Source organism: Phacochoerus africanus, chromosome 1 (genome assembly GCF_016906955.1).
Source record: "Phacochoerus africanus isolate WHEZ1 chromosome 1, ROS_Pafr_v1, whole genome shotgun sequence".
Classification (NCBI taxonomy): Eukaryota; Metazoa; Chordata; class Mammalia; order Artiodactyla; family Suidae; genus Phacochoerus; species Phacochoerus africanus.
The window spans coordinates 181,211,897-181,235,002 of NC_062544.1; the positions used below are offsets into that span (position 1 = coordinate 181,211,897).

The window sequence follows — 23,106 nt, forward strand, 5'->3', positions numbered from 1 at the left end:
TGTCTTTTTGCCTTTTCCAGGGCTGCTCCCATGGCATATGGAGATTCCAAGGCTAGGGGTCTAATTGGAGCTGTAGCCACCAACCTATACCAGAGCCACAGCAACGTGGGATCCGAGCCTCGTCTGCAACCTACACCACAGCTCACGGCAACGCCGGATCGTTAACCCACTGAGCAAGGGCAGGGACCGAACCCGCAACCTCATGGTTCCTAGTCGGATTCGTTAACCACTGCGCCATGATGGGAACTCCTACTGCAGTCTTGAACGGGTGTTTTTACGTGAGAGTGTCCCTGTGTAGACTGTGTATATCCAGTGCTTTTTTGGGGTAAGAGCTGATTTTGATATAGATGCCAGCCATGTCTTTCCTCAGGGTTTGCAGGCCATTAACTCCTTCATAGGGAATGTGATGGGTGTTGTGGTGTTCAGAACTTGGGTGAATGTCAGGTGGGGCCTCCTCTCTGCTCTGTGGCTGCTGCTACCCTGCCAAAGGCAGGATCTACTGCCCAGTTGTTGGAGTAGAAATTCTGAAATTGGGTTTGATCAGAATCCCCTTGATTCTGCCCTGCCCCAAAGGAGATGATTGCTGAAACAAGTGAGGCCCATGTGGTCACAGAGGACCTATGTACCACTTGTGGAGGCATCCACAGTTCCATTCAGAAGCAACCCAAGGGAGTGCTTGTTGTGGCTCAGGGGTATTGAACCCAACTATTATTCATAAGGATGGGGGTTCGATCCCTGGCCTTGTTCAGTGGATTAAGGATCTGGCGATGCTATGAGCTGTGGTATAGGTTGTAGACACAGCTCAGATCCTGCATTGCAATGGCTATGGTGTAGGCCAGCAGCTACAGCTCTGATGTGACCCTTAGCCTGCAAATTTCCACATGCTATGGGTGTGGCCCTAAAAACAAAAGACAAAAAAACGGGGGAAAAAAAGAAGAAGCAACCCAAGGTCATGTCTCTTTCTCTGTTGTTTTTGTCCCAGATCTAGTGCAGGCTGTAGTGTGGAGTAGGCAGGGGTTACAGGTCTGGATGTTGTGACTACAGGAATTGAGGTGGCTACACTGCCCCCTGAGCTCTGGGCTGCCTCTGTGGAAGTCTTCTCCCAGGACCTGTCTGCTTCAGATCTAACACTGAGCTGTAGTGTGAAGTGGGAAGAGCTGGATGCTCTCACTGGGAGATGTACCTCTACTCCTGAGCATCTTGACAGTGGCCATCACCACCAGACCACACTATAGGTCCTCCAGGCTGTCTCTGCCCCAGATCTCACACCACGCTGTGGTGTGGGATGAGCAGGGCTGGGGTATTCCCCTCTTAAGATTGGGAAGTATGGCAAGGTGGCAGCTGCCAGCATACAGCTCTCTCCACCCTGACTGTTGGCAAGCCAGCATGTGTGCAATTCTCAGGAATAGAGACTAGGCTTCTTCAGCCCTCCTGGATGTCTCAGTGGATTTCCCAGAAGGCAGGAGGGCTTGTCTCCTCTACACAGGAATCCAGGACTGGGTTGCCCAGATTGTGGCTTGACCTGCTTACTCTTTAGGGTGAGACTCCACCTGTGCAGACCTTCTCTTCCTTACAGATCCTCCCAGGGGTTCAGGTACTGACTTGAAGCCTTTTTTAGTACCTGGTTATGTGGAGATCTTTCTTGCAGCTTTGGTTGTATAGTTCTGCCACTTTCCAATTAGTTTTCCATGAGACTTGTTCCACATGTAGATGTATTTTTGATGTGTTTGTGGAGAGAGGTAAGCTCTACATCCTCCTGTTCTACCATCTTGTTACCCTTCCTGCTTTGAATTTTATAGAAGTAATGCACTGAACAGCAATCACTGAGATGGTTTATTTAGATATGCTTTATTAGTAACCCAACACCTTCTTGCAACACCTTTTTGCTAATTTGCACAAAATAGATTAAACTGCACTATTTATCTAAATGTAATCATAACAAACAAACAAACAAACAAAACCAATGGAGTTCCTGCCATGGCTCAGTTGTTAACAAATCCGACTAGCATCCATGAGTATGCGGGTTCGATCCCGGGCCTCGCTCAGTGGGTTAGGGATCCGGCATTGCTGTGAACTGTGGTGTGGGCGGCAGATGCAGCTCAGATCCTGCTTTGCTGTGGCTGTGGTGTAGGCTGGCAGCTACAGCTCCAATTCAACTGCTAGCCTGGGAACCTTCATATACCGTGGGTGCAGCCCTAAAAATAGAAAAAAAAAAAAACACAATCAGGATATAATGCCCCAATTATTTTATTCAGGTAAGATTATTTTCTTTTTGCAGATGATGATTTGCTGTTCTAATACAGTCAAATGCATAATTATAAATTTTATCATTGTAGCCATTAAATGAAGTTGCATTTAGGTAGATATCTCCATATAAATCTAGTATCTATATATATGTATATAGTATCAATATCCATCTCTTTGTCCATCTGTTACCTTTTTAAAACACACTGAGACTACCAGATATTGAAATTTGGTATGAATATTGTCTGTAGTGAATAGTCTAAAAATCATGTGAAATTTCCAATTTTATGAGGTTGTTTTTAAATCATTTTTGTCCAATTTTAGCTTGAAAAAGTATTTCTAAATAAATTAAGTATAATTAATAGTCATTTGACAACTACAGGTTAAGATATTTGGGTATATTTTCTAGAAATGAGAATGTAAATAATTCTAATAAGCAAAGTTAAAGATTCTTTTGCAAGTCAAGTGATTTCTAATTCTTTGTTTGCAATAAAACTGAGGCAGAACCTTATTGTGTTGAAAGCTATTAGATTCTTAAAAATATTTTTGATGATAGATACCATATTGTTTTTAAAAAATAACTCAGGAGGAATTCAAAGAACCAAATAATACCTCTAGACTAAAACTCCTTTTCTTCTTAGCTACTTCTTTATATGAATAAAACTTATCAGAAATAAAATTTATAAAATTTTTAAAATTGGAGTATAATTAATTCTTTACCCTGTCTCATTCTACTAATTAGCATTATTCATCCATAAATCCATAAGCTATATATTTTTTAAAACTCCATCTAATTCAATGAGTGATGGATGTCTAATAAATTTTTATTTTTATTTTCTTGGATCAAAATATTTTTTATTTATATTATTTTGATCATTTGTGTTTTTTACATAGTAATTGAGTGGTTGATCCAATCCAGATTTTTGTTTGTTTGTTTTTGTCTTTTTTAGGGCTGTACCCACAGCATATGGAAATTCCCAGGCCAGGGGTCAGATTGGAGCCATAGCCACCAGCCTGTGCCACAGCCATAGCAACACCAGATCTAAGCCATGTCTGGGACCTATACCGCAGCTCATGGCAACACCAGATCCTTAACCCACTGTGAGGGGCCAGAGATGGAACCCCACATCCTCATGGATGCTAGTTGGGTTCGTTACTGCTGAGCAACAACAGGAACTCCTAGTAAACATTTTTTTAACTTTAGAGTCTTACATTCACAGAGAATCTAAAAACATTAATTTCAATGTATATACATGTTTTTGTTACACAGAGTAAGAAAAAAATGGTCAATAGAAGACATTCAATCATAGAAATATAATATATTAGGATGAAATTTTGTGCAGGAAGTAGAAAGCAAATATGAGTTCAAGGAGGAAAAAATGATGTAAAACTTTTGACTGTTAAAAAAGAGCTTGTTCTTGGAGTTCCCATTGTGGCTTAGTGGTTAACAAATCTGACTAGGAAGCATGAGGTTTCAGGTTCAATCCCTGGCCTTGCTCAGTGGGTATTGCCGTGAGCCGTGCTGTAGGTCGCAGACATGGCTTGGATCTGGTGTTGCTGTGGCTTTAGTGTAGGCCGGCGGCTACAGCTCCGATTAGACCCCTAGCCTGGGAACCTCCATATGCCGTGGGAGTGGCCCTAGAAATGGCAAAAAATAAATAAATTAATTAATTAAAAAATTTAAAAAATATAACAGTGTAACTCCAGATGGCGAATGGAAGCCCTAAGATAAATGTCAGTTGGAAGGTTCAGTAAAGATTACTAGAATGGGCTGCTCCTCACTAACAGAAATCTTTAAGCAGCTGGTGGGAATGTTACAAAGGTTAATTCCTCACTGAGTTTTAAGTTACCCTAGGTAACTTCTGAGGTTCCTTTCAACTCCAAGATTTCATGACCTTGTTATTCATATTTAAAATGCAGTATATGGAAAAGCATATGGAAAATGCACTATATGGAAAAATGTTGCATGGCATTTTTAAATTGTTCCATTTTTAAGAATGCATCTGAGGCACTCGATGAGTTTAAGAAAAACCCCTCTCCCCACATTAAGCATAACTTTCTGTGGTCATTAAACAGCTTTAAGTAGATAGTGAGTATAAATACCTAATGCTCTATTATCATTTCCCAATTCTGCCCCTGCATCCCCTGCTGGTGGACTGCAGTGCCACCATCTCAGATATTCTGAGATGTATGGAAGAATGTTTTTCAATTCCAGTCTCATTAAAAGTGGAAGCCTCCTGTCTCTTGTGTGTTGAGGTAGAAGACACCTAGGTTTTTAAAAACACATTTTAAAAAGATATATGGTGTTTGGAAAGAAAGTACTTTTTGTAGGAATAACAATTTATGGGAACACAGTTGGTGCTCTGCCACCGTATAGGCTCTATTATCTTTGATAAAAAATATTCAAAAAAATTCCAGACTCGGCTTGGATCCCGAGTTGCTGTGGCTGTGGTGTAGGCTGGCGGCTGCAGCTCTGATTAGACCCCTAGCCTGGGAACCTCCATATGCCGCAGGAGAAGCCCAAGAAATGGCAAAAAAAAAAAAAAAAAAAGAGTTTATTCTTTTAATTTTACATGAATGCTGGTGATTTTCAAATTGCTATATTGTTAAGTTTCTATGAATTTCTTTAAAAGAGTGATGTATTTTATCTTTTTTGTTCTTCTTCTTTGGGCCACACCCAAGGAATATGAAAGTTCCCAGGCTAGGGGTTGAATCAGAGCTGCAGCTTCCAGCCTATGCCACAGCCACAGCCTTGTGGGATCTGACTCACAGTTTTGACCTATACTGCAGCCTGCAGTACCACTGGATCCTTAACCCACTGAGTGAGGCCAGGGATCAAACCTTAGTCCTCATGGATACTACTTGGGTTCATAACCTACTGAGCCATAGCAGGAACTCCGTGTGTTTTATCTTATGGCCCCTAGTCGGATTTGTTACCACTGCGCCATGATGGGAACTCCTATATTTTGTCTTAAATTGCCAAGATTTATAATTTATACTGCAAATTATAGCCACTTATGCTGAAAATTTTTTGGTAACTTAAAATTGTGCAACAAAGTTTTTCGAAAATACTTTTTGAGGACTTACTGGCAGAGAAATTTGAAGACTATTGCTATAAATGACAATAGGGAGGGAGGAAGAGAAAAGAGGTTAAAGATTTTTGTTCAAATTAAGCTAATTCTTAAAAAGAAAAGAAGGAAGAAGTAGTTATTCAAGCTTCTTGCAATACACTCACATACCAGGCAGAAGTCTGAAGCCTGAAGAAGGGAACATGAAAGCCACTACCTTCCCTTTAGAGGCACAACCCAGAAGTTGAATCCATCACTTTCTTCGACTTCTGTCCACTAAACCTTAGTTCATAGCCATAGAGAGCTGCAAGAGAGTCTGGGAAATATAAGTCTTATTCTGATGGCCAGGTGCCCGACTATGAAAATATAGTAGAGGTTTTGTTCTCATTTTTGCAACTGGTTATGCAGCCTTAGCTTGGTATTAATTCTTTCCTTTCTCCTTTATCCATTCCATTTTTCTCCTTTTTAAGCCTGGAGTCCATGACAAGAATTGCTGGAGCAGCTGCTTCATGTTTTTTTGCCATTTAAAAAAAAAAAAAAAAAATCCTTGTTTGGGAGTTCCCATTGTGGCTCAGTGGCAACAAACCTGACTAGTATCCATGAGGACGTAGGTTTGATCCTTGGCCTTGTTCAGAGGGTTAAGGATCCAGTGTTGCTGTGAGCTGTGGTGTAGGCTGGCAGCTATAGCTCCGATTCAACCCCCTAGCCTGGGAACTTCCATATGCTGTGGGTATGGCCCTAAAAAGACCACAAAAAAAAAAAAAAAGAGAGAGAGAGAGAGAGATACATATTAGTAAGTAAATCAGTTTGCTTTGTACTAAGATCCAAATTAACTGCAGCTGAAAGTAAGATAGAAGTATAACTCTCCCATAATAGTTTAAACATAAACAGTCTGGAGTTGCTGTGGTATTGGGGTTCATTCTTTCTTATTGTTTTGTCATCTCTAGAGTATTGCTTAAGTGCTTATGGTGGAAAAGACTCATCACCATGTTCACATACCAGGCAGATGTTGGTAAGTCTGAAGAAGGAAGAGTAACTGCAACTCACTTCCTTTACAGGCAAGGGTCAGCAGTTGAGTTCATCACTTCCTTCTACTTCCTATGCATGAAACCTTAGTTCATGGCTGTGCATAGCTGGACGGCATACTGGAAAATTTTGTTTCTATTATTTCAAGGGCTTACTCATCATATGCAGCTCTGTCGGACAGCACAGACAGAGAAAGTCTTCATCCCTTGTAGAAAGGACATTGAGCAGTTGCTGCCTTGGATCAAAATATGGTTATAGGAAGTATGAAAGCCAGAACAAATTAAGTGATGCCATGAGGAAACAACCAACCAAATCCTGAATTTGGGACATTCTATGGGACAAACAACTCAATTTTTTCAATAACTTAGTGATATTTTTAAAAGGTTTAAGGCTACATAACAATCAAGTGTGATGAGTAATTTTGGATCCTGATTTGAACAAACCAACTATAGAAAGACAGTTTTGAGGTAGGAAAATATGAATATAGACTGTGTATTAGATGTTATTAGGGAACTGTTGCTAGTTTCTAAAGATATAATAATGGCATAGTGATTATATAAAAAATAAAATCTTTTTCAGTTACAAAGGCATACTACAATATCTGGATTTACTTTAAAATATTTAAGCAAAAAAAAAAGAAGGATAGGTGAAATGAGATTGGCAAAACTTTAATAACTGTTGAAATTATGTGACAGGTACATGAGGATTCATTATAATGTTCATAATGAAGATTAGAAAAAGCAATAAATGTGGCAGCTGCTAATAAGCCCAAGCTGATTATTGCTACACAGGAATAAAGCCTCAGGTTACCAGATATCTACATTTTTCAAAACAAGTGAAAACTCCAGATTTTAAAAAAGTTAAAGTGGGAATTCCCATTGTGGCTCAGCGATAATGAACCCGACTAGTATCCATGGGGATGTAAGTTTGATCTCTGGCCTCGCTCAGTGGGTTAAGGGTCCAGCAAGCTGCACCATAGGTCACAGATGTGGCTTGGATCTAGCGTTGCTGTGGCTGTGGCATAGGCTGGCAGGTATGGCTTCCATTGGACCCCTAGCCTGGAAACTTCCGTATGCCATGGGTGCGGCCCTAGAAAAATTAAAAAAAAAAAAAAGAAGTAAAAGCTCTTGACTTCATAAAACAAAAACAATGTGACCAAACAAAACACACCTGTGGGCTGGAATTTATCCTTGGGCCAATCTGTTTCTGGTCTAGGAAAAACTTTTTCTTTTTTTTTTTTTTTTTAATCTTTTTCTAGGGCTGCACCCAAGGCATATGGAGGTTCCCAGACTAGGGGTCTAACTGGAGCTGTAGCTTCCAGCCTATGCCAGAGCCACAGCAACTCGGGATCCGAGCCGCGTCTGCAACCTACACCACAGCTCACGGCAATGCTGGATCATTAACCCACTGAGCAAGGCCAGGGATCGAATGCACAACCTCATGGTTCCTAGTCGGTTTCGTTAACCACTGCGCCACGACGGGAACTCCCAAAACTTATTTTCTTAATGAGGTATTTCCCCCCCAATTTAGAGTGTGTTCAGGATCATGCTCTGAGTCTTATCAGGGGACGGCATGCAGGCAAAGGTTTAGAGTGCAACTTAAGTACATGCCAGGAGGATCAGGCAGGGCTGTGGTGTCATGGTCTGAATTATGTCCTCCCATCCCTAATTCAAATGTCATAGTCCTAACCACAGTACCTCAGAAAGTGATTTTGAAATTAGGGACTTAAAGACATAATTCGGTTGAAATAAAGTCATTAGGGTGGGCCCTAATCCAGTATGACTGGTTTCCTTATCGGAGGTGGAGGTTGGGACATCACCATGGGCAGAGAGAGATAATCATGTGACTTTACACAGTAAGAAGGCCACCCGCATGTCAAGGAAAGAGGCTTTCAGAAGAAACCAGATCTGCCAACACCTTGACTTGGGCTTCTAATCTCCAGAATTGTGAAAAAATACATTTCTGTTGTTTAAGCCACCCAGTCTCTGGTATTGTAGCTATGGCAGTCCTCACAAACTAACCCACACGGGAAGCCTGAATTTTGCCTAGGGAAGTCTATGAAGGTTTCACAAGGAAAGTGCTACCCATGCGTTTGCAGTGAAAGTCCTGACTTCCTTGTGTCACGTGAGGAAATTCTTAGGTTCCAGTCTCTGCATCTCTCTAAGCAAGGGCATCTCTCCCATGACTTGAATTGCTTTCTTTTTGTTTATGACTTTAAAATTTGTCTCTCAGTCCTCATTTCTCCTCCATGCCTGACCGTTCTACTAGTCACTAGACATATTCACCTAGATGTCTCAAAAACTCTTAATGAAAATATCTTCCTCTTCTGCCCATTCTCCAAACACTTCTTCTCTTGTCTTCTCACTTACTACTCATCAGCTATGGAATAGAGAAATCTGGGATTCAGCCTAAATGCTTCCCTCTCCTTTTCCTCCACATCCGATCCATCGCTGGTTTTAGCTCACCCCATCTCCTGATGATCCCGCCTTCCTTGACTATGTCAGCCCTACCTTGGTTCAGGCCCTCACCATTTCCTCTCTAGATTATTTACTGGCCCTTTTGGTTTTCCTCTTCCCCAGTCCTTCTCCATGTTTCCTTGGAGTATTCTTCAGAAAATGTGGATCTGACAATGTCATCTCTCTGTTTAAAATCTTTGATGCTATCTCATCACACATTGCATAAAATTAAAAATCCTAGGCTTGTCAGGCAAAGACCTTCACCAGAGGATCCTGCCTCCTTTTCTTGGTCTCTTCTTCTCATTTTTCCCTGTGTGCATGGTGTCACCATGCCCAACTACTAGAAGTTCCTCAGATAAGATGTTATTTCACATCTCCTTTGTGTATCCGTTCTTTTTTCTTCTCTGTAAGTGTTCAGGCGAGCGCCTGCACATTGTTGAAGACTCCACACAGATATCACCCCCTTTATGGAGCCTTCCTCACCTGCACCTTCCCAGGGCACTCTGTTCTTGGGGACAGTTGATGGAGACCAGCCAGCACAGGCAATGCCTGTAAACAGCTTTGCCTAACTGCCCCGAAGCCACCGAAAGGCACCTTTGGGAAAAGGTGCTAGTTACATGCTGCCCCTAGATGAAGTGAAAGTCAGTCCTCCAGCTTTACCACAATATCAATAGGCTGGCCGTTTTGCTATTTAAAACTTTTCACGTGGTCTTTGAATACTTTTGGTTACTCTCCATTTGATATGACACCCTCAGGCACATAATTAATCTGAGTCACAGGAACATCATTACCAGACTGTCTAAGCTCTGAGCTATCCTATTGATGGTGAGCATCATCACTAGAATAGTCCTGCCTCCCTGCCCTTCCCATCCTTATTCTACTGGAGCAGCTGCTGTGATTGAGCCAGAAAATCATCTGCTCCTCAGATAACAGAGTCACCTGCTATCTGACCAGAGCCACCTGCTTTCTGACCAGAGCCACCTGTGTGAGGGGCTCTGGCTCTGGAAGGTGCTGGTTTACACCTTCCAGAAAGCACCACATGAAAGATGGTGCTTTCGTGTCACTGTCATTTATTTATATCCACAAGCCACAGACACAGCAGCATGGTTTCTGGAGCAGAGCATCTCTAGGACAACACATTTGAAACAGAGTAGTCATTGGAAGTTTGTAGCCAAGACCAGAACAAGGCTTGAATTTGGTTCTCTGAAAGATCGGCTCTCTATTTCTTTGGGACCCAGCAGAAGAGAAGAAAAAGTCTTTGGAAGCAAGATCTCATCATTTGATGCCTTTTTGGTTTTCTGCATAGTCATTTCCTTTTTGTTCTTTTATGACAGTTTGCAAAACATTTTTAAATATGCTGACTTATCACATCAATGCTAAGTTGAACAAAGTGTTGAAAATGAAACCAATTACTAGTCTTTATGTTTCAAGGCACATTAAACCTAAACTGGATTAAACAATAAAGAGAAGTTAGTGGTTTCTGAATGGTGACTGGAAAATCTGGAGGTAGGACTAGCTTTAGGTGAGGCTTGATCCAACTGCTGGGCTGTGTTATTAAGAGCTAAGTTCACTGCCATCATGGAACGAGAAGAGAGCACAGTGACACCAGCTGTGGACTTTGGTGGCCAGTAGCAGCAGGACACTCCATGGTGCCTCTCTGGGAGTCAGTCCAGGGAGCAGTAGAGACCAGCTGTCTGTCTTAAATCATGGAGGATATAGACGACACGTATATTTCCCAGGACCTTGTAGCCTTGTGGCCACACACCTCACTGGTGGACCTATAGCATACCATGGAGAGAATCTGGGAAAAGATGTGAAGTTCAGAAAAACAGCCTTTACTTGAGTCATTCAGGCAGAGACTGAGTTACATAAAAAAGATAGTCTAATTAATTGAATTGGACTATATTTACCATATTGGCATAAAACAGCTTTTTCTTCTTATCTATTTATTACGTTGGGAGATTAAAAAGATCAGATTTGTTATGGAGACATTTTTAAAGACAGTATTTTTACTGAACATCTGATCATAAAATGAGTAAATTTGTGATCTCACTGTTAAGCTTATTTTATTTTTAAATTTAATTTTTATTTTATATTAGAATATACTTGATTTACAATGTTGTGTTAGTTTCAGGTGTACAGAAAAGTGATTCAATTATACATATACATACATATATCCATTCTTTTTCAAATTCTTTTCCCATATAAGATATTATAGAATGTTGAGTAGATTTCCCTGTGCTACACAGTAGGTCTTTGTTGATTATCTATTTTATATATAGTATGTGTCAGTCTTATTTTACATGAACAAATAATATTTATTCATTAAGGAGAATTTGCAGTTTGAAAATAGAAGAAAGAAGTTCCCATTGTGGTGCAGCAGAAATGAATCCGACTGGTATCCATGAGGATGCATGTTAGATCCCTGGTCTTGCTCAGTGGGTCCGGGATCCAGGGTTGCCCTGAACTGTGGTGTAGGTCACAGATGCTGCTTGGATCCTATGTAGCTGTGGCTGTAGCATAGGCCATCAGCTGTATCTCTGATTCGACCCCTAGCCTGGGAACCTCCATATGCCACGGATGTGGCCTTAAAAAGCAAAAAAGAAAGAAAGAAAATAGAAGAAAATATGATTCTAGTGACACCTGAACATAAATATTTTTATATATCTATTTCCAGTGTTTTTCCTATGCATATGTTTCATTATATAGTCAAAATTATATTTTATGTATGTAGAATTTTCTATTTAATGTTATATCAAAGAGCTTTTCTTTATTCCTATACATGTAATTTTAATGAGTATATATTATTCCATTGCATAATATTCCAGAGTTTACCTAATCCATTGTAATATATTCCCTAAAGAAGAGTCAAAAATATATCTATCATGAAATGTATAGGAAACAAATAGAATCATTTTAATTACTTCTTATCTTTTTCAGATCCTTTCACTGAACTACATCTTGGTTTATAATGAATGAATCAAGTTGAAATATTGCTCCAAATCACCTAATAAGCTCTAAAAGTGAAGTGTCTGTCACATGCTTCAGCAATGTAGAACTTGTCCATGTGACCAGTTTTGACAAGGTCAGATCAAATGGGCAGGGGAGAGTTAACTGGTAAATGTGGGCAGAGTCTATTCCCAGCTCACACCACCCTAGATTGTTTCCCTAATTCTTAGCCTGGACACCTTGTGGCTCATTGGACTGGATACCTGCTTTGTTTTGCTTGTGTAGAACTGGCCAGGTCGCATTATAAATTTTCAGACTAATAAGCTCACTGTAAGGGTTTGAAGAGACTAAAGAATGCTGGAGCGTTGTCATTTTATTCTTTTTTTTCATTTTAAGGCATGTACAATCTATCCAAATTGCTTTCCATTACTGAATTCCACAAGGAGATTATATGCAATGTATATATAGTGCATATATAGCTCTTTCTCTCTCTATACACACACACACACACACACACACGCACAGGCACACACAGTTTCAATGTAGAGTTGCACTTCATAATTTCTTTCTCAACATCTCCTTCAGTCTGCACTAGCATTGAATTTCTTGGCTGACTCCTTTTCCCAGCCACAGGTAAAACCAAGCGGAGCAAAGAGTTAACATTTTCCATTTTTTTGGTTCAAATGACCTGGATCTTGCATTTCACTATGCTCTGCATAACCAGCTACACACGTGTGCATATAAAAAATAAAATTGAATGAGGAAAGAATAGGAGCATATAATAAACACTGTCTTTCCTTTTATTTGATGAAGCAATTAAGCTACTCTAAATATTTCTCACTGTGGTAAAAAGCATATGTTATTGTATAGGCATTGTGTTACATTTCTGGTCATGTATATATACGTAACTGCACACATGGACGAGGTAATATTTATGAAATTTAACATGCAAAATCTGTCCTTAAAATTTGTTTCAAGCAACATAGTCTATGTTGTATACAATATAAATTTCATGTTTAAAGTATTTCTTGTTTTAGTACTGACTGGTATATAATTTACATATTCCAATTTAGGAAGGGGTTTCAGAATAGAAATGTCTGAATAACGGTCAAATTTTCCTATAGGTCAATTTTGATGCAACATGCAGTGTTTAATTATAATAGGAGCTATATTTGGCCCTCATGTTAAGGTTGACAAAGATAGAATTCTATACATCTTACTCAAATCTCCTGTGACTAATTCAGTCCATAGGATTGTGCTTGTAAATATTTTATATGTAGCTTCCAGTAATAGTGCTCATTCTATCAATCAATATCAAATTAACCCCAAGATTACTGAAAATCTGGAAAAAATATAAATTATTGAATCATTCATTTTTAATAGCATAGGTAATGAATGTATGTTGCTCTGGAGAAATGACTTATAATTTTTTAATATAAAATTTAGGAGACAGTTTGGAACAGTGAAGAAGGTTCTGCCCTCTCTCCTCCAGGATGGAGGATCAGCTCAGGGGAAAACAACCAGCAGCCATCATGCATGTGTTCTGTATCTCTGAGACTGCTCACTCCTCAATAGAATTGAGGAAATTCTATTCAGTGTAACATTGTCTAACACTTCCACTTAATAGACATTTAATGGGCAAAAAACAATGCTAGGCTGTATTAATAAAGGACTCCTTTGTTATAAGGAAAGGCAGATATAACTCAGGTTTGCTTGTAAAAGTGCAGAGAAGCCTCATAGAGCCTATGCTAGGAAGACAGCCGGGCCTCATTGGAACTGGGGAGCTGCCACACATATTTTTCCTTCTCTGCCCTTGACCCACCCACCCTCTTCAGTTCTGTCTTCTGTAAAAAATGAATACTTAGAAACCTCAATTAAATAGAGTTGGGAGCTCTCATGCCCTGCAAGACAGCAGAGCTCAACAGGAAGAAGAAAGACCTGGGTCAGGACCCAGTGAAAAACCATGGTTTGCTCTGGCCTTTTCCACTTCCTTTTCCCTTCTATAAAAGCATTCTCCTTCTCTTGTCCTGTAGAAACTTGCATGAGGCTCACTATGATGGCAGACCCTGAATTACAAGTCTCTGCTGATCCTGAATAAACCCTTTTTTTTTTTTTTTTGCTGGCGAAATATCTCGATATTTGTTTTAAGTCAACATTTCATTTTTTTCCTTTCACTTCATGGCATCCTGTCCTGCAATGTTTCTGCTTTGTTCAGCTTTTTGTAAGCCTCTTCTCTGCTCTCTGATCTGCTTGTAGGTGACCCATCAAGTCTACCCCAAATGATAGTTCCAGACCCTAAATCTACATGACCTTCCTAGATTTTGTGTGTATGAGTGGGTTTGTGTGTTCTATTTCCAAATTCAGAAGGAGAGAATCTGATTGGCATAGCCTAAGTCAAGTATCCATCCTGCTCTAATCTACTGTTGCCACAGGAAGGAGGTTCCGAGATCATGTATAATTGGTGATTCTGCTTTTACATCGTGGGCTTCACAGGTAAATTACCCAAGAAGAAATGGATGTGAGGAGGATGAATGAAACACCAGTTCTGGTCCCTAGGTCTCAGTCTTATGGAAGAGGTCAGAATATATATCATTTCAGCACAGGGCAGATTGTGAAAGAGGTTCAAAAAGCTCTTGGGCTATGGAGGAGGGAAAGATGGGAACAACAGGGTCTAGGAAAACTTCTTTGGTTAGTGGACACTCAGTGTATCAGGAATGCCTTGAATGACAGCCTGGAGACAAGGAGTGTAGAGTGAAGCCCGAGGAGATGTGGTGTTGCGGAGGTAAGCGTGATTGAGAAGCAGCTGGTGTTTTTTGTTCTGCAGCACGAAGTCCTCAAAGGTTTTTGAGGAGTTCCCATTGTGGTGCAGTGGAAATGACTGACCAGTATCTGACCAGGATGTGGGTTTGATCCCTGGTCTTGCTCAGTGGGTCCAGGATCCAGAGTTGCCCTAAGCTGTTGTGTAGGCTGGCAGCCATAGCTCCGATTCGACCCCTAGCCTGGAAATCTCCCTATGGAAAGGGTGCGGCCCTAAAAAGCAAAAAAAAAAAAAAAAGGTTTTTGATCAGAAAAGTCACAGGATCAAATCTGTATCTCACAAAGATGTCTTAGGACATGGTAGTTAGATATACTGGATGCAATGTGGGGCCTGAAGGTCCTGTCCTCCCACAGGAGTTTAGGCAGACCAGGGAATCTACATGAGGTGTGTTAATAGTCTGAATTAGGAGAAAAGCCATGGAAGAGAGTGCTCATTAATAATCATTATATTCAATAAAGATGATGTCACTGCCATGGAATGTATGAATAATAATTGGAGTTTCAAATGCTGGCAGGATGTTAAATATTCCTAGTAAAACCTGGCATGATTTTATAATAGTTAATGTTTAAGTGTGGGAAAGAAGAATATGAAAATGGAAAACTGTTAAGCTAGTTGTTTTTAGTTTAAAAAAAAAAAAAGCTGTCTCTCATCCCTGGTTAGGATAAATTCTCCTGCCTAGGCAAAGCCATGGTGCCATGGCTAGTGTCTCTATGGGGACAGGAAACAGCACCATTAGTGATAGAGTTGGTGCAAGGAAAAGGGGTGCTGTGCAACCTCCAGTGTGGGAGAGATAAATCTTAAATCTTGGATTAAAATACTGACAAGGAAAGAGGTCCCAAGGGTTATAGGTTGGAGAATTCCATAAAACAATAGGATCCTAGTTCTCTTGAAGATGGTAAAGACAGAAATTGGACTCAGGAGATCCTGAGAGAAGATTATGATATAAAGCCAGACCTAGAAATAGGAAATCTCATAAATCTTGTACAAATGTTACTTCCTAGGGTGAGTAGGCTGTGGTCGTCAGTCATGTGATATGTTCTTGGTGAGTACTTCCCAAATGCAATGCACTATTCTGGCACCGAGGGTCATAAAAAAACAGTGTGACAGGATGGACTAACCTTCTTTGAGGACCTACATTACCAAGCTTTACAAATAGTATTTTTAATTTAATTTTTATAAACTAGACCTTTAAAATTTGCTATTGCAATTAGTAGGTCTTTGTCACTGTCCAGTCTCCTTTATTACTTTGTACCATACTCTAGGATCAATTAACTTATACTAAACAAGATTGAGAGGAGACTACTTCCCTCCAGGAGCCAGTATTTGAGATGAGGAATTTGCCTTGTCCCTAGGTCATCTGGATTTCTCGAAGCCCAGACTTCTGACTCATCCTTCATACTCACCATACCTTGTCATCCTATCAGCTCTGGGCTCTGTAACTCCCCTATCCCAACCAGCTGCTGCTGTTTCTTCTCCTCAGGCAAGCAGCTGTTCCCTCCTAACCAGAACCCACAATCTTTTTGGGGAACTTCACCTTCTGAAACTTCCCTTCTAATGCCTGGGAAGCACTTGCCATCAAAAAGACAATAATTTGGAGTTCCTGTCGTGGCTCAGTGGTTAACGAACACGACTGGGAACCATGAGGTTGCCGGTTCGATCCCTGACCTCGCTCAGTGGGTTAAGGATCTGGCATTGCCGTGAGCTGTGGTGTAGGTTGCAGATGCAGCTGGGATCCTGAGTTGCTGTGGCTTTGGCATAGGCCAGCGGCTACAGCTCCGATTAGACCCCTAGCCTGGGAACCTCCATATGCTGCGGGTGCAGCCCTAGAAAAGGCAAAAAGACAAAAAAAAAAGACAATAATTTTTAAAAATACAGAAACTCAATAACCTACTGTCAAATTCAGAATTTTGGAAAACAAAAAGAATACACTGAGAAGATAATACCTTGCACTATTTATTTTTTCGGATCTCACTGCTTTGTATCTCATCTCTTTATTCATGCAAATAAGAAAAATATTTGCATTAATTCTTCTCTGTTATAATTGGTTTCCAGTTTACAAAGTAGAAAGTCATTTGGGATTATAGATAAGTAAAACATGTACACAGAAGGATAAGGACTAGAAAGACGGAGATGTTTTAAAATTAAAAATAGTTGTAGGTAAGTTTTTGCTCTTTTCAACCTTTGATTTACAAATAAGTTTTTTTTTTTAGTAATTTGAATGTATTTTATTTATTTATTTTCTTTTTAGGGCCTCACCCGCAGCATATGGAACTTCCCAGTCTAGGGGTCAAATCAGAGCTGCAGCTGCCAGCCTATGCCACAGCCACAGCAACACCTGATCTGAGCGAAGTCTTTGACCTGTACCACAGCTCATGGCACCGCCGGATCCTTAACCCACTGAGCAGGGATCAAACCTTTGTCCTGATACTAGTCAGGTTCATTACTGCTGAACCACAATGCGAAGTCCCAAGTAATTTGAATATAAAGTGCAAAGCTGGATGTTTTTTTGCTTGCACTGTGCCAGATTCTCTCCAGCTCTTAGCTTTTTATGAGCATTGTATCTTGAACACAGTGAATTACGTTGCATAAGAAATTTATTATAGCAGTTTTGGTAATTTAGAAATTCCTTTTTTTTTTTGCCTTTTCTAGGGTTGCACCCATAGCATATGGAGGTTCCCAGGCTAGGGATCTAATTGGAGCTGTAGCCGCCGGCCTACGCCAGAGCCACAGCAACTCGGGATCCGAGCCGCATCTGCAACCTACGCCACAGCTCACGGCAATGCCAGATCCTTAATCCACTGAGCGAGGCCAGGGATTGAACCCAAAACCTCATGGTTCCTAGTTGGATTCATTAACCACTGAGCCACCTCACGAACTCCCAGAATTCTTTTTTCTAACTGGTGACTTTTTTGGCATAACTTGTCTCCATTTGAGAACTGAAATAGTCATGATGAAATCAAATGGACATATATAGGGCATTCAGTAAGAGCTTTTCCAAACTAACAGAAGAATTTAATACCTATCAGTATAATATCCTTATTGTTTTGTGTTCAAAAACTACCACTGGAGTGCTAGTACTTCTAGTATAATCAGTTGGCATCAAAATATAAAGTAAAAATATGTACATTTTTATATATCAATTCTTACCTGAATAACCTCAGATCTCTTGAGAATGTTCCACAAAGTGGAATTTCTTCCTAAAGCTACAGTGAATGTGGTACAATGTGTACACACAACTTGATTAACCAGTGCCTGCTTTTCATTTCCAAGATTTTTCCTTATCTTGAATCAAATGCACAATCTTGACCACCCTACTATAATGTACTGGCCTACAGTTTTTATGTAAAGTCCAACTCGAGTTTATTTTGGTTTATTGTACATGCTTTATTAAAATGGTATGGGTATTTACAGCATCTGCAGAGTCCCTTCCAAGGTGCTCTCACGCACACTCTGACACACCCATACGACATCTATGCTATAGAACTAGGCACCCACACCATTGAGGTGTGAGAGTCAGCCTCCTTAAATTAGGCAGCTGGTGGGGAATAGAGGTGTTGATGTCTTTTTCAATTTTTTTTTTTTTGAAAAGAGAGAAGCATGGGAGAATCCATTTGGCCATTAACATTGCTAATTAAGTTTGTATATATTAATGTATATGGCAGTAACACTGAATATTCCTTTTACATTCTACATACACAAGGTATTGTGGTCAACAGAATATTCCAACCTCAGTCTCAATGCTGCTTGTAGTGACTTCTGAATTCACAGAGGGGCTTTTCCCTAAAAATAATTCAAGTTTATGTAAGTGAAATAAGGCACAATTAATAGTGATTTGATCTAGGGGAAGGAACGGGATAAAAACTACTTTCAAATGATTTACTTTTGGGAAATTAGCTTTGACTTAAATCCACTTGAAATCCCTTCTTCTAATTTCCAATGATTTCTTAGAAATAAACTTTGTTTTTTTTTCTTTTCCCTGACAAAATCCCTAAAGAAAAGTTTGGGAATTCACATTTTAATGTTTCAGCAGCCTTAACTGCTCAAATTGATGTGCGCCCTCACCTCTCCTTCCCAGGTCTCCTTCCTCCCTTGCTGCTTTTTGAGGAGATTTGTACAGTTAGTAGCAAATACATACCAGGTTGTCTTTGATTTAAAGAAAAAAATAAAACAAAGAAAAAAAAAAGGAAAAACTAACAGTGTGACTTTCTTGCTCTTTAAAAGATCCCTGTCTCCTTTTCAGGATGAAGACGCCCCACCAGACATTATAAACAACTGCAACAAATGAGTTTGGCAGCATAAATAATGTCTAGAATTCGAATCTTCATAGTGACACTCATTTAGCTTGTACAGTCTGTTGAATGTTTTTTGCAGGAGGTGAATCAAACCCAAAGACACCACCAGACATTCTGGGAAAGGTAGTTAAGAACTGGAGTTCTGAAGGCCCCGGATTTTGGTTGTTTACAAAGTTCAATCCTGTTTGTTGTGATCCGTGGTATCTTCTTCATCTGTATATTCTGACAGTTCTTCCCCTGGTTTTAGGAGACTGCCTACATAATCAGATTTTTCTTTAAATTGCATTTCCCATTCTCGAACACTCTCCATTTGTATGGTATTCAAATCTGAGACATCATCGTATTTAAGTTAATCTTTAGGCAAAATGTCGCCAGTCCACTGGAGGCATCCCTACCAGCAAATATTCCATGTGGACCCGCCAGGCCGCAGAACTTGCTGCCAATGGTCACGTCGAAGACTTTCCCACTGACTGTGAGCAGGATGCACGATGTGCAGGACCCGTCGTCCTGGCGCAGCCGCTCTAAGCTGAAGCCCCGCTTTTCATGCGAGGCAGAGAGGCGGCTGGGCTCGCCTCGCCTGCCCCGGCTCTGGCGCCCAGACTCCCCCGCCCCCTGCTCACCCACATCCGGTAGCCCCCGCCCCGGCAGCACTAGCACCACCAGCGCCGCATTCAGCAGCATCTCCCTGTCCGTCTTCAGAAGAGCCAACGGCGCTGTCACCCAGCCGCCCGCTTCTGCCTCTCTCGCGCCTGGGCTCTCGCTGCTGCCATAGCTGCTGCTCTCGATGCCACTCCCTAGGGTGCTAGCTTCACGTCCCCATCACCCGCTGCTATCACTGCCCACCAGCGCCTTCCTCTAGATATTTTAAATCAGACTATTTTCTCTATCTGGTATGTCCTCCGTTCATTGTATACATAGATTCTTCCTAAATTAAAAATACACACGCTACATTAGTACATTGCTATTATAAAAGTAGAAACAGTACAAAGTATATGTAGAATACATCTTTTCTCCCTTAATGTAAAAAAATTCTGATTATGTTTGGAGTATCAGTGTGACAACTGAAAAGCTAGGCTTCCCAGGTTTCCTTGCAGCCACATGTGGCTACATGACATAGTTCTGACTAACCAGGTATAAGTTTAAGTCTATTGGAAAAGACTTTGGGATAGCTGGTTTTTCCCTGAGAAAAAGAGGTAAACTCATCAAGAATACAACTTTTTTCTATCTTTCCATCTTCTTCCTCACTGGAATTTGGAGACAATGCCTAGAGGTGGAGCAACAACCCTGTGACTGTGAGTGTGGAAAAAGACCAAAGCTAGAAAGAGACTAAGGCCTTGAAGTCTCCCCCTCCTCCCTCCCCCGCCCCCCAAACAGCCTAACTCTGGACTTAAGTGAGCAGAAAAAAATCCCCTTTCTTGCTTATGTCAGTGTTCTAGGCAATTACATATTACATACTTCCAAACCTCAATTCCAGCCCTACCCCTGGAGATAAACATTCTTAATATTTAGTACCTATCTTTTGGGACCCACCTGCATTCACACCACATTAAATTTTTATACAATTTTTTCCCCAAAATGGGGTAATACTACATGTATTGCTCTGAAACTCCTTTTTTGACTTAAAAATATGGTCTAGATATATTTCCATGTCAGTACAAGAAGAGTTCTCCTTTAAAAATTTTTATTTTAGGAGTTCCCCTCGTGGCTCAGTGGTTAACGAATCCAACTAGAAACCATGAAGTTGTGGGTTCAATCCCTGGCCTTGCTCAGTGGGTTAAGGATCCGGCATTGCCGTGAGCTGTGGGGTAGGTTGCAGAGGCAGCTTGGATCCAAAGTTGCTGTGGTTCTGGCATAGGCCGGCAGCTACAGCTCCAATTGGACCCCTAGCCTGGGAACCTCCATATGCCGCAGGAGCGGTCCTAGAAAAGGCAAAAAGACAAAAAAAAATTATTTTACAGAAAAGGGATTTTATTTTTTTCTCTTAAAAGCAACACTTGGTTATTTAAGCAATAGAGAAAAATATAAAGTAAAAAGCAGCAAACATCCCTGCATCTTACTATCTTGAAATAACTATTATTATTATAATCGGTGAGCATTATTCTATCAACTCTTTTTTTAAATTGAAGTATAATTGATTTACAATGTTATGGTATTTTCAGGTGTAGATCTAGCAAAGTGATTCAGTTATACCTATATATTTCTTTTAAGATTCTTTTCCCTTTTATGTTGTTACAAAATATTGAGTATAGTTCCCTGTGTTGTACAATAGGTCCTTGTTGGTTATCTGTTTTATTTACAGTAGCATGTATATGTCTGTTCCCAAGTCCTAACTTATCCCTTCACCCCTCTTTCCCCTTTGGTAACAAACTTATGGTTTCTATTTGGCTGTTGTAAATAGTGCTACAGTGAACACTGGGGGTGCATGTGTCTTTTAGAATAATGATTTTCTCTGGATGTATGTCCAGGAGTGGGATTGCTGGATCATATGGTAATTCTATTTTTAGTTTTTAAAGGAACTTCCATATTGTTTTCCATAGTGGCTGTACCAGTTTACATTCCCACCAACAGTGTAGGAGGGTTCCTTTTTCTCCACACCCTGTCTTATTTGTAGACTTTTTGATGATGGCCATTCTGACCAGTGTGAGATGATAGCTAATTGTAGTTTTGATTTGCATTTCTCTTATAATTAGCAATGTTGAGCATCTTTTCATGTCCTTACTGGCCAACTGTCTGTCTTCTTTGGAGAAATGTCTATAAACTCTCTTTGAAAATACTGGGAGTCTCTTTCTCCCACTACCAGCTGCATGTATGTGTGTACATAATCACATACATGCACACACACACAAAAGAACATACACACAAATACACTTAGATATACACACAAACACACAACATATAATCATATTCATACAACTACTCACATGGGAAAGGGAGAGACAAGTAATGCTACAAATCAGAACCTATTAAAAACTTAATTTTACTTGAATTAAACCAAAGAACTAGTAGAATGTCTTTGAAAGTTTTGACTAAAATAGTCACAGAAAGACTGAAGATACAAAATTCAAACCAGATATCATTTTAGTACCCATAAGAGTTGCAGAATTAATAATAAAAACTCTGAAGAGGCCAAAATATCTTATTAATATTTTCTTTTGCTAAAGAATTTGTATGTATTTAGCATTATAGACTTGTTAACAAGAATATGACTTATTAACAAGGTGGTTTTAATTTAAAATGTGAAATTGAGTAACTGATTTAAATTTATGGCTCTAAGCAGAAATTTTACTGTTTATATATAATTTAAAACATTTAATAGATATTACAGTTCAACCATATTTTGAATTTAATTTAATTCATAATGGTGGCTTAATTATGTGGGAAGTTTTTTCATTTGGGCATTTGAAGGATTTTTTAAAAAGAACATATTAAATTTATAAGCCCAGTTTAAAACATTTAAAATGTTTTAACTAAATTTGAAAATGTAACAAATATTAATTAAAAGCCATTAAAAGCAACAGCTCAAATTTGCTAGGCTTATGATGGAATAATGAGATTTTTAAACTGAACTTAAATGTTTAAGGAAGAATTAAATTAGAATCTGTGAATTAATAAGTTGATTATTAACTTTAAAAATCAAAGTAACCTCTAAATTGCCTTTTTTTGGTCCTAAAGAAACATTCAGAGATGGGATTAAGATGGTGGAATAGAAGAACTGGAGCTCAACTTCTCTCCTAAAGACAACAAAATTTACAACCAAATGGACTGGAAACTTTCAAAAAGATATCCTACCCCAGAAGAGAAAGATGAGGCCACATCAAGAGGTAGGAGAGGCAATTACGTGGTATGAGCAAACCCATACCTCCTGGGTGGGAAGCCCCACAGACTGGAAAGTAACTGGTTCACAGAGACTCACCTACAGGAGTGAGAGTTTTGAGCCCCACCTCAAACTCCCATGTGTGGGGAGCTGGCACTGGGAGAAAGAGCCCTTGGAGCTTCTGGCATTGAAGGCCAGTTGGGCTTGTGCACAGGAGCTCCATGGGACTGGGGGAAACGGGACCCCATTCTTAAAAGGCGCACACAGACTTTCATGTGTACTGGGTCCCAGGGCAAAGCAAAATCTCCATAGGAATCTGGGTCAAACCTGACTGCAGTTCTTGGAGGGCCTCCTGGGAAAACAGGGGTGAATGTGGCTTGTGGGGGAAGGACATTGGAAGGAAAGCTCTCGGGAATATTTATCAGCGTGCCTTTCTCAG

The 23,106-nt window shown here is 40.1% G+C and overlaps 1 pseudogene; it reads right to left on the bottom strand.

Annotated features, from left to right (window-relative positions):
- Window positions 1-18,817: 18,817 nt before the first annotated feature.
- LOC125110839 (membrane-associated progesterone receptor component 2-like) lies at window positions 18,818-21,659 on the bottom strand (annotated as a pseudogene).
- Between the last annotated feature and the right edge of the window lie 1,447 nt (window positions 21,660-23,106).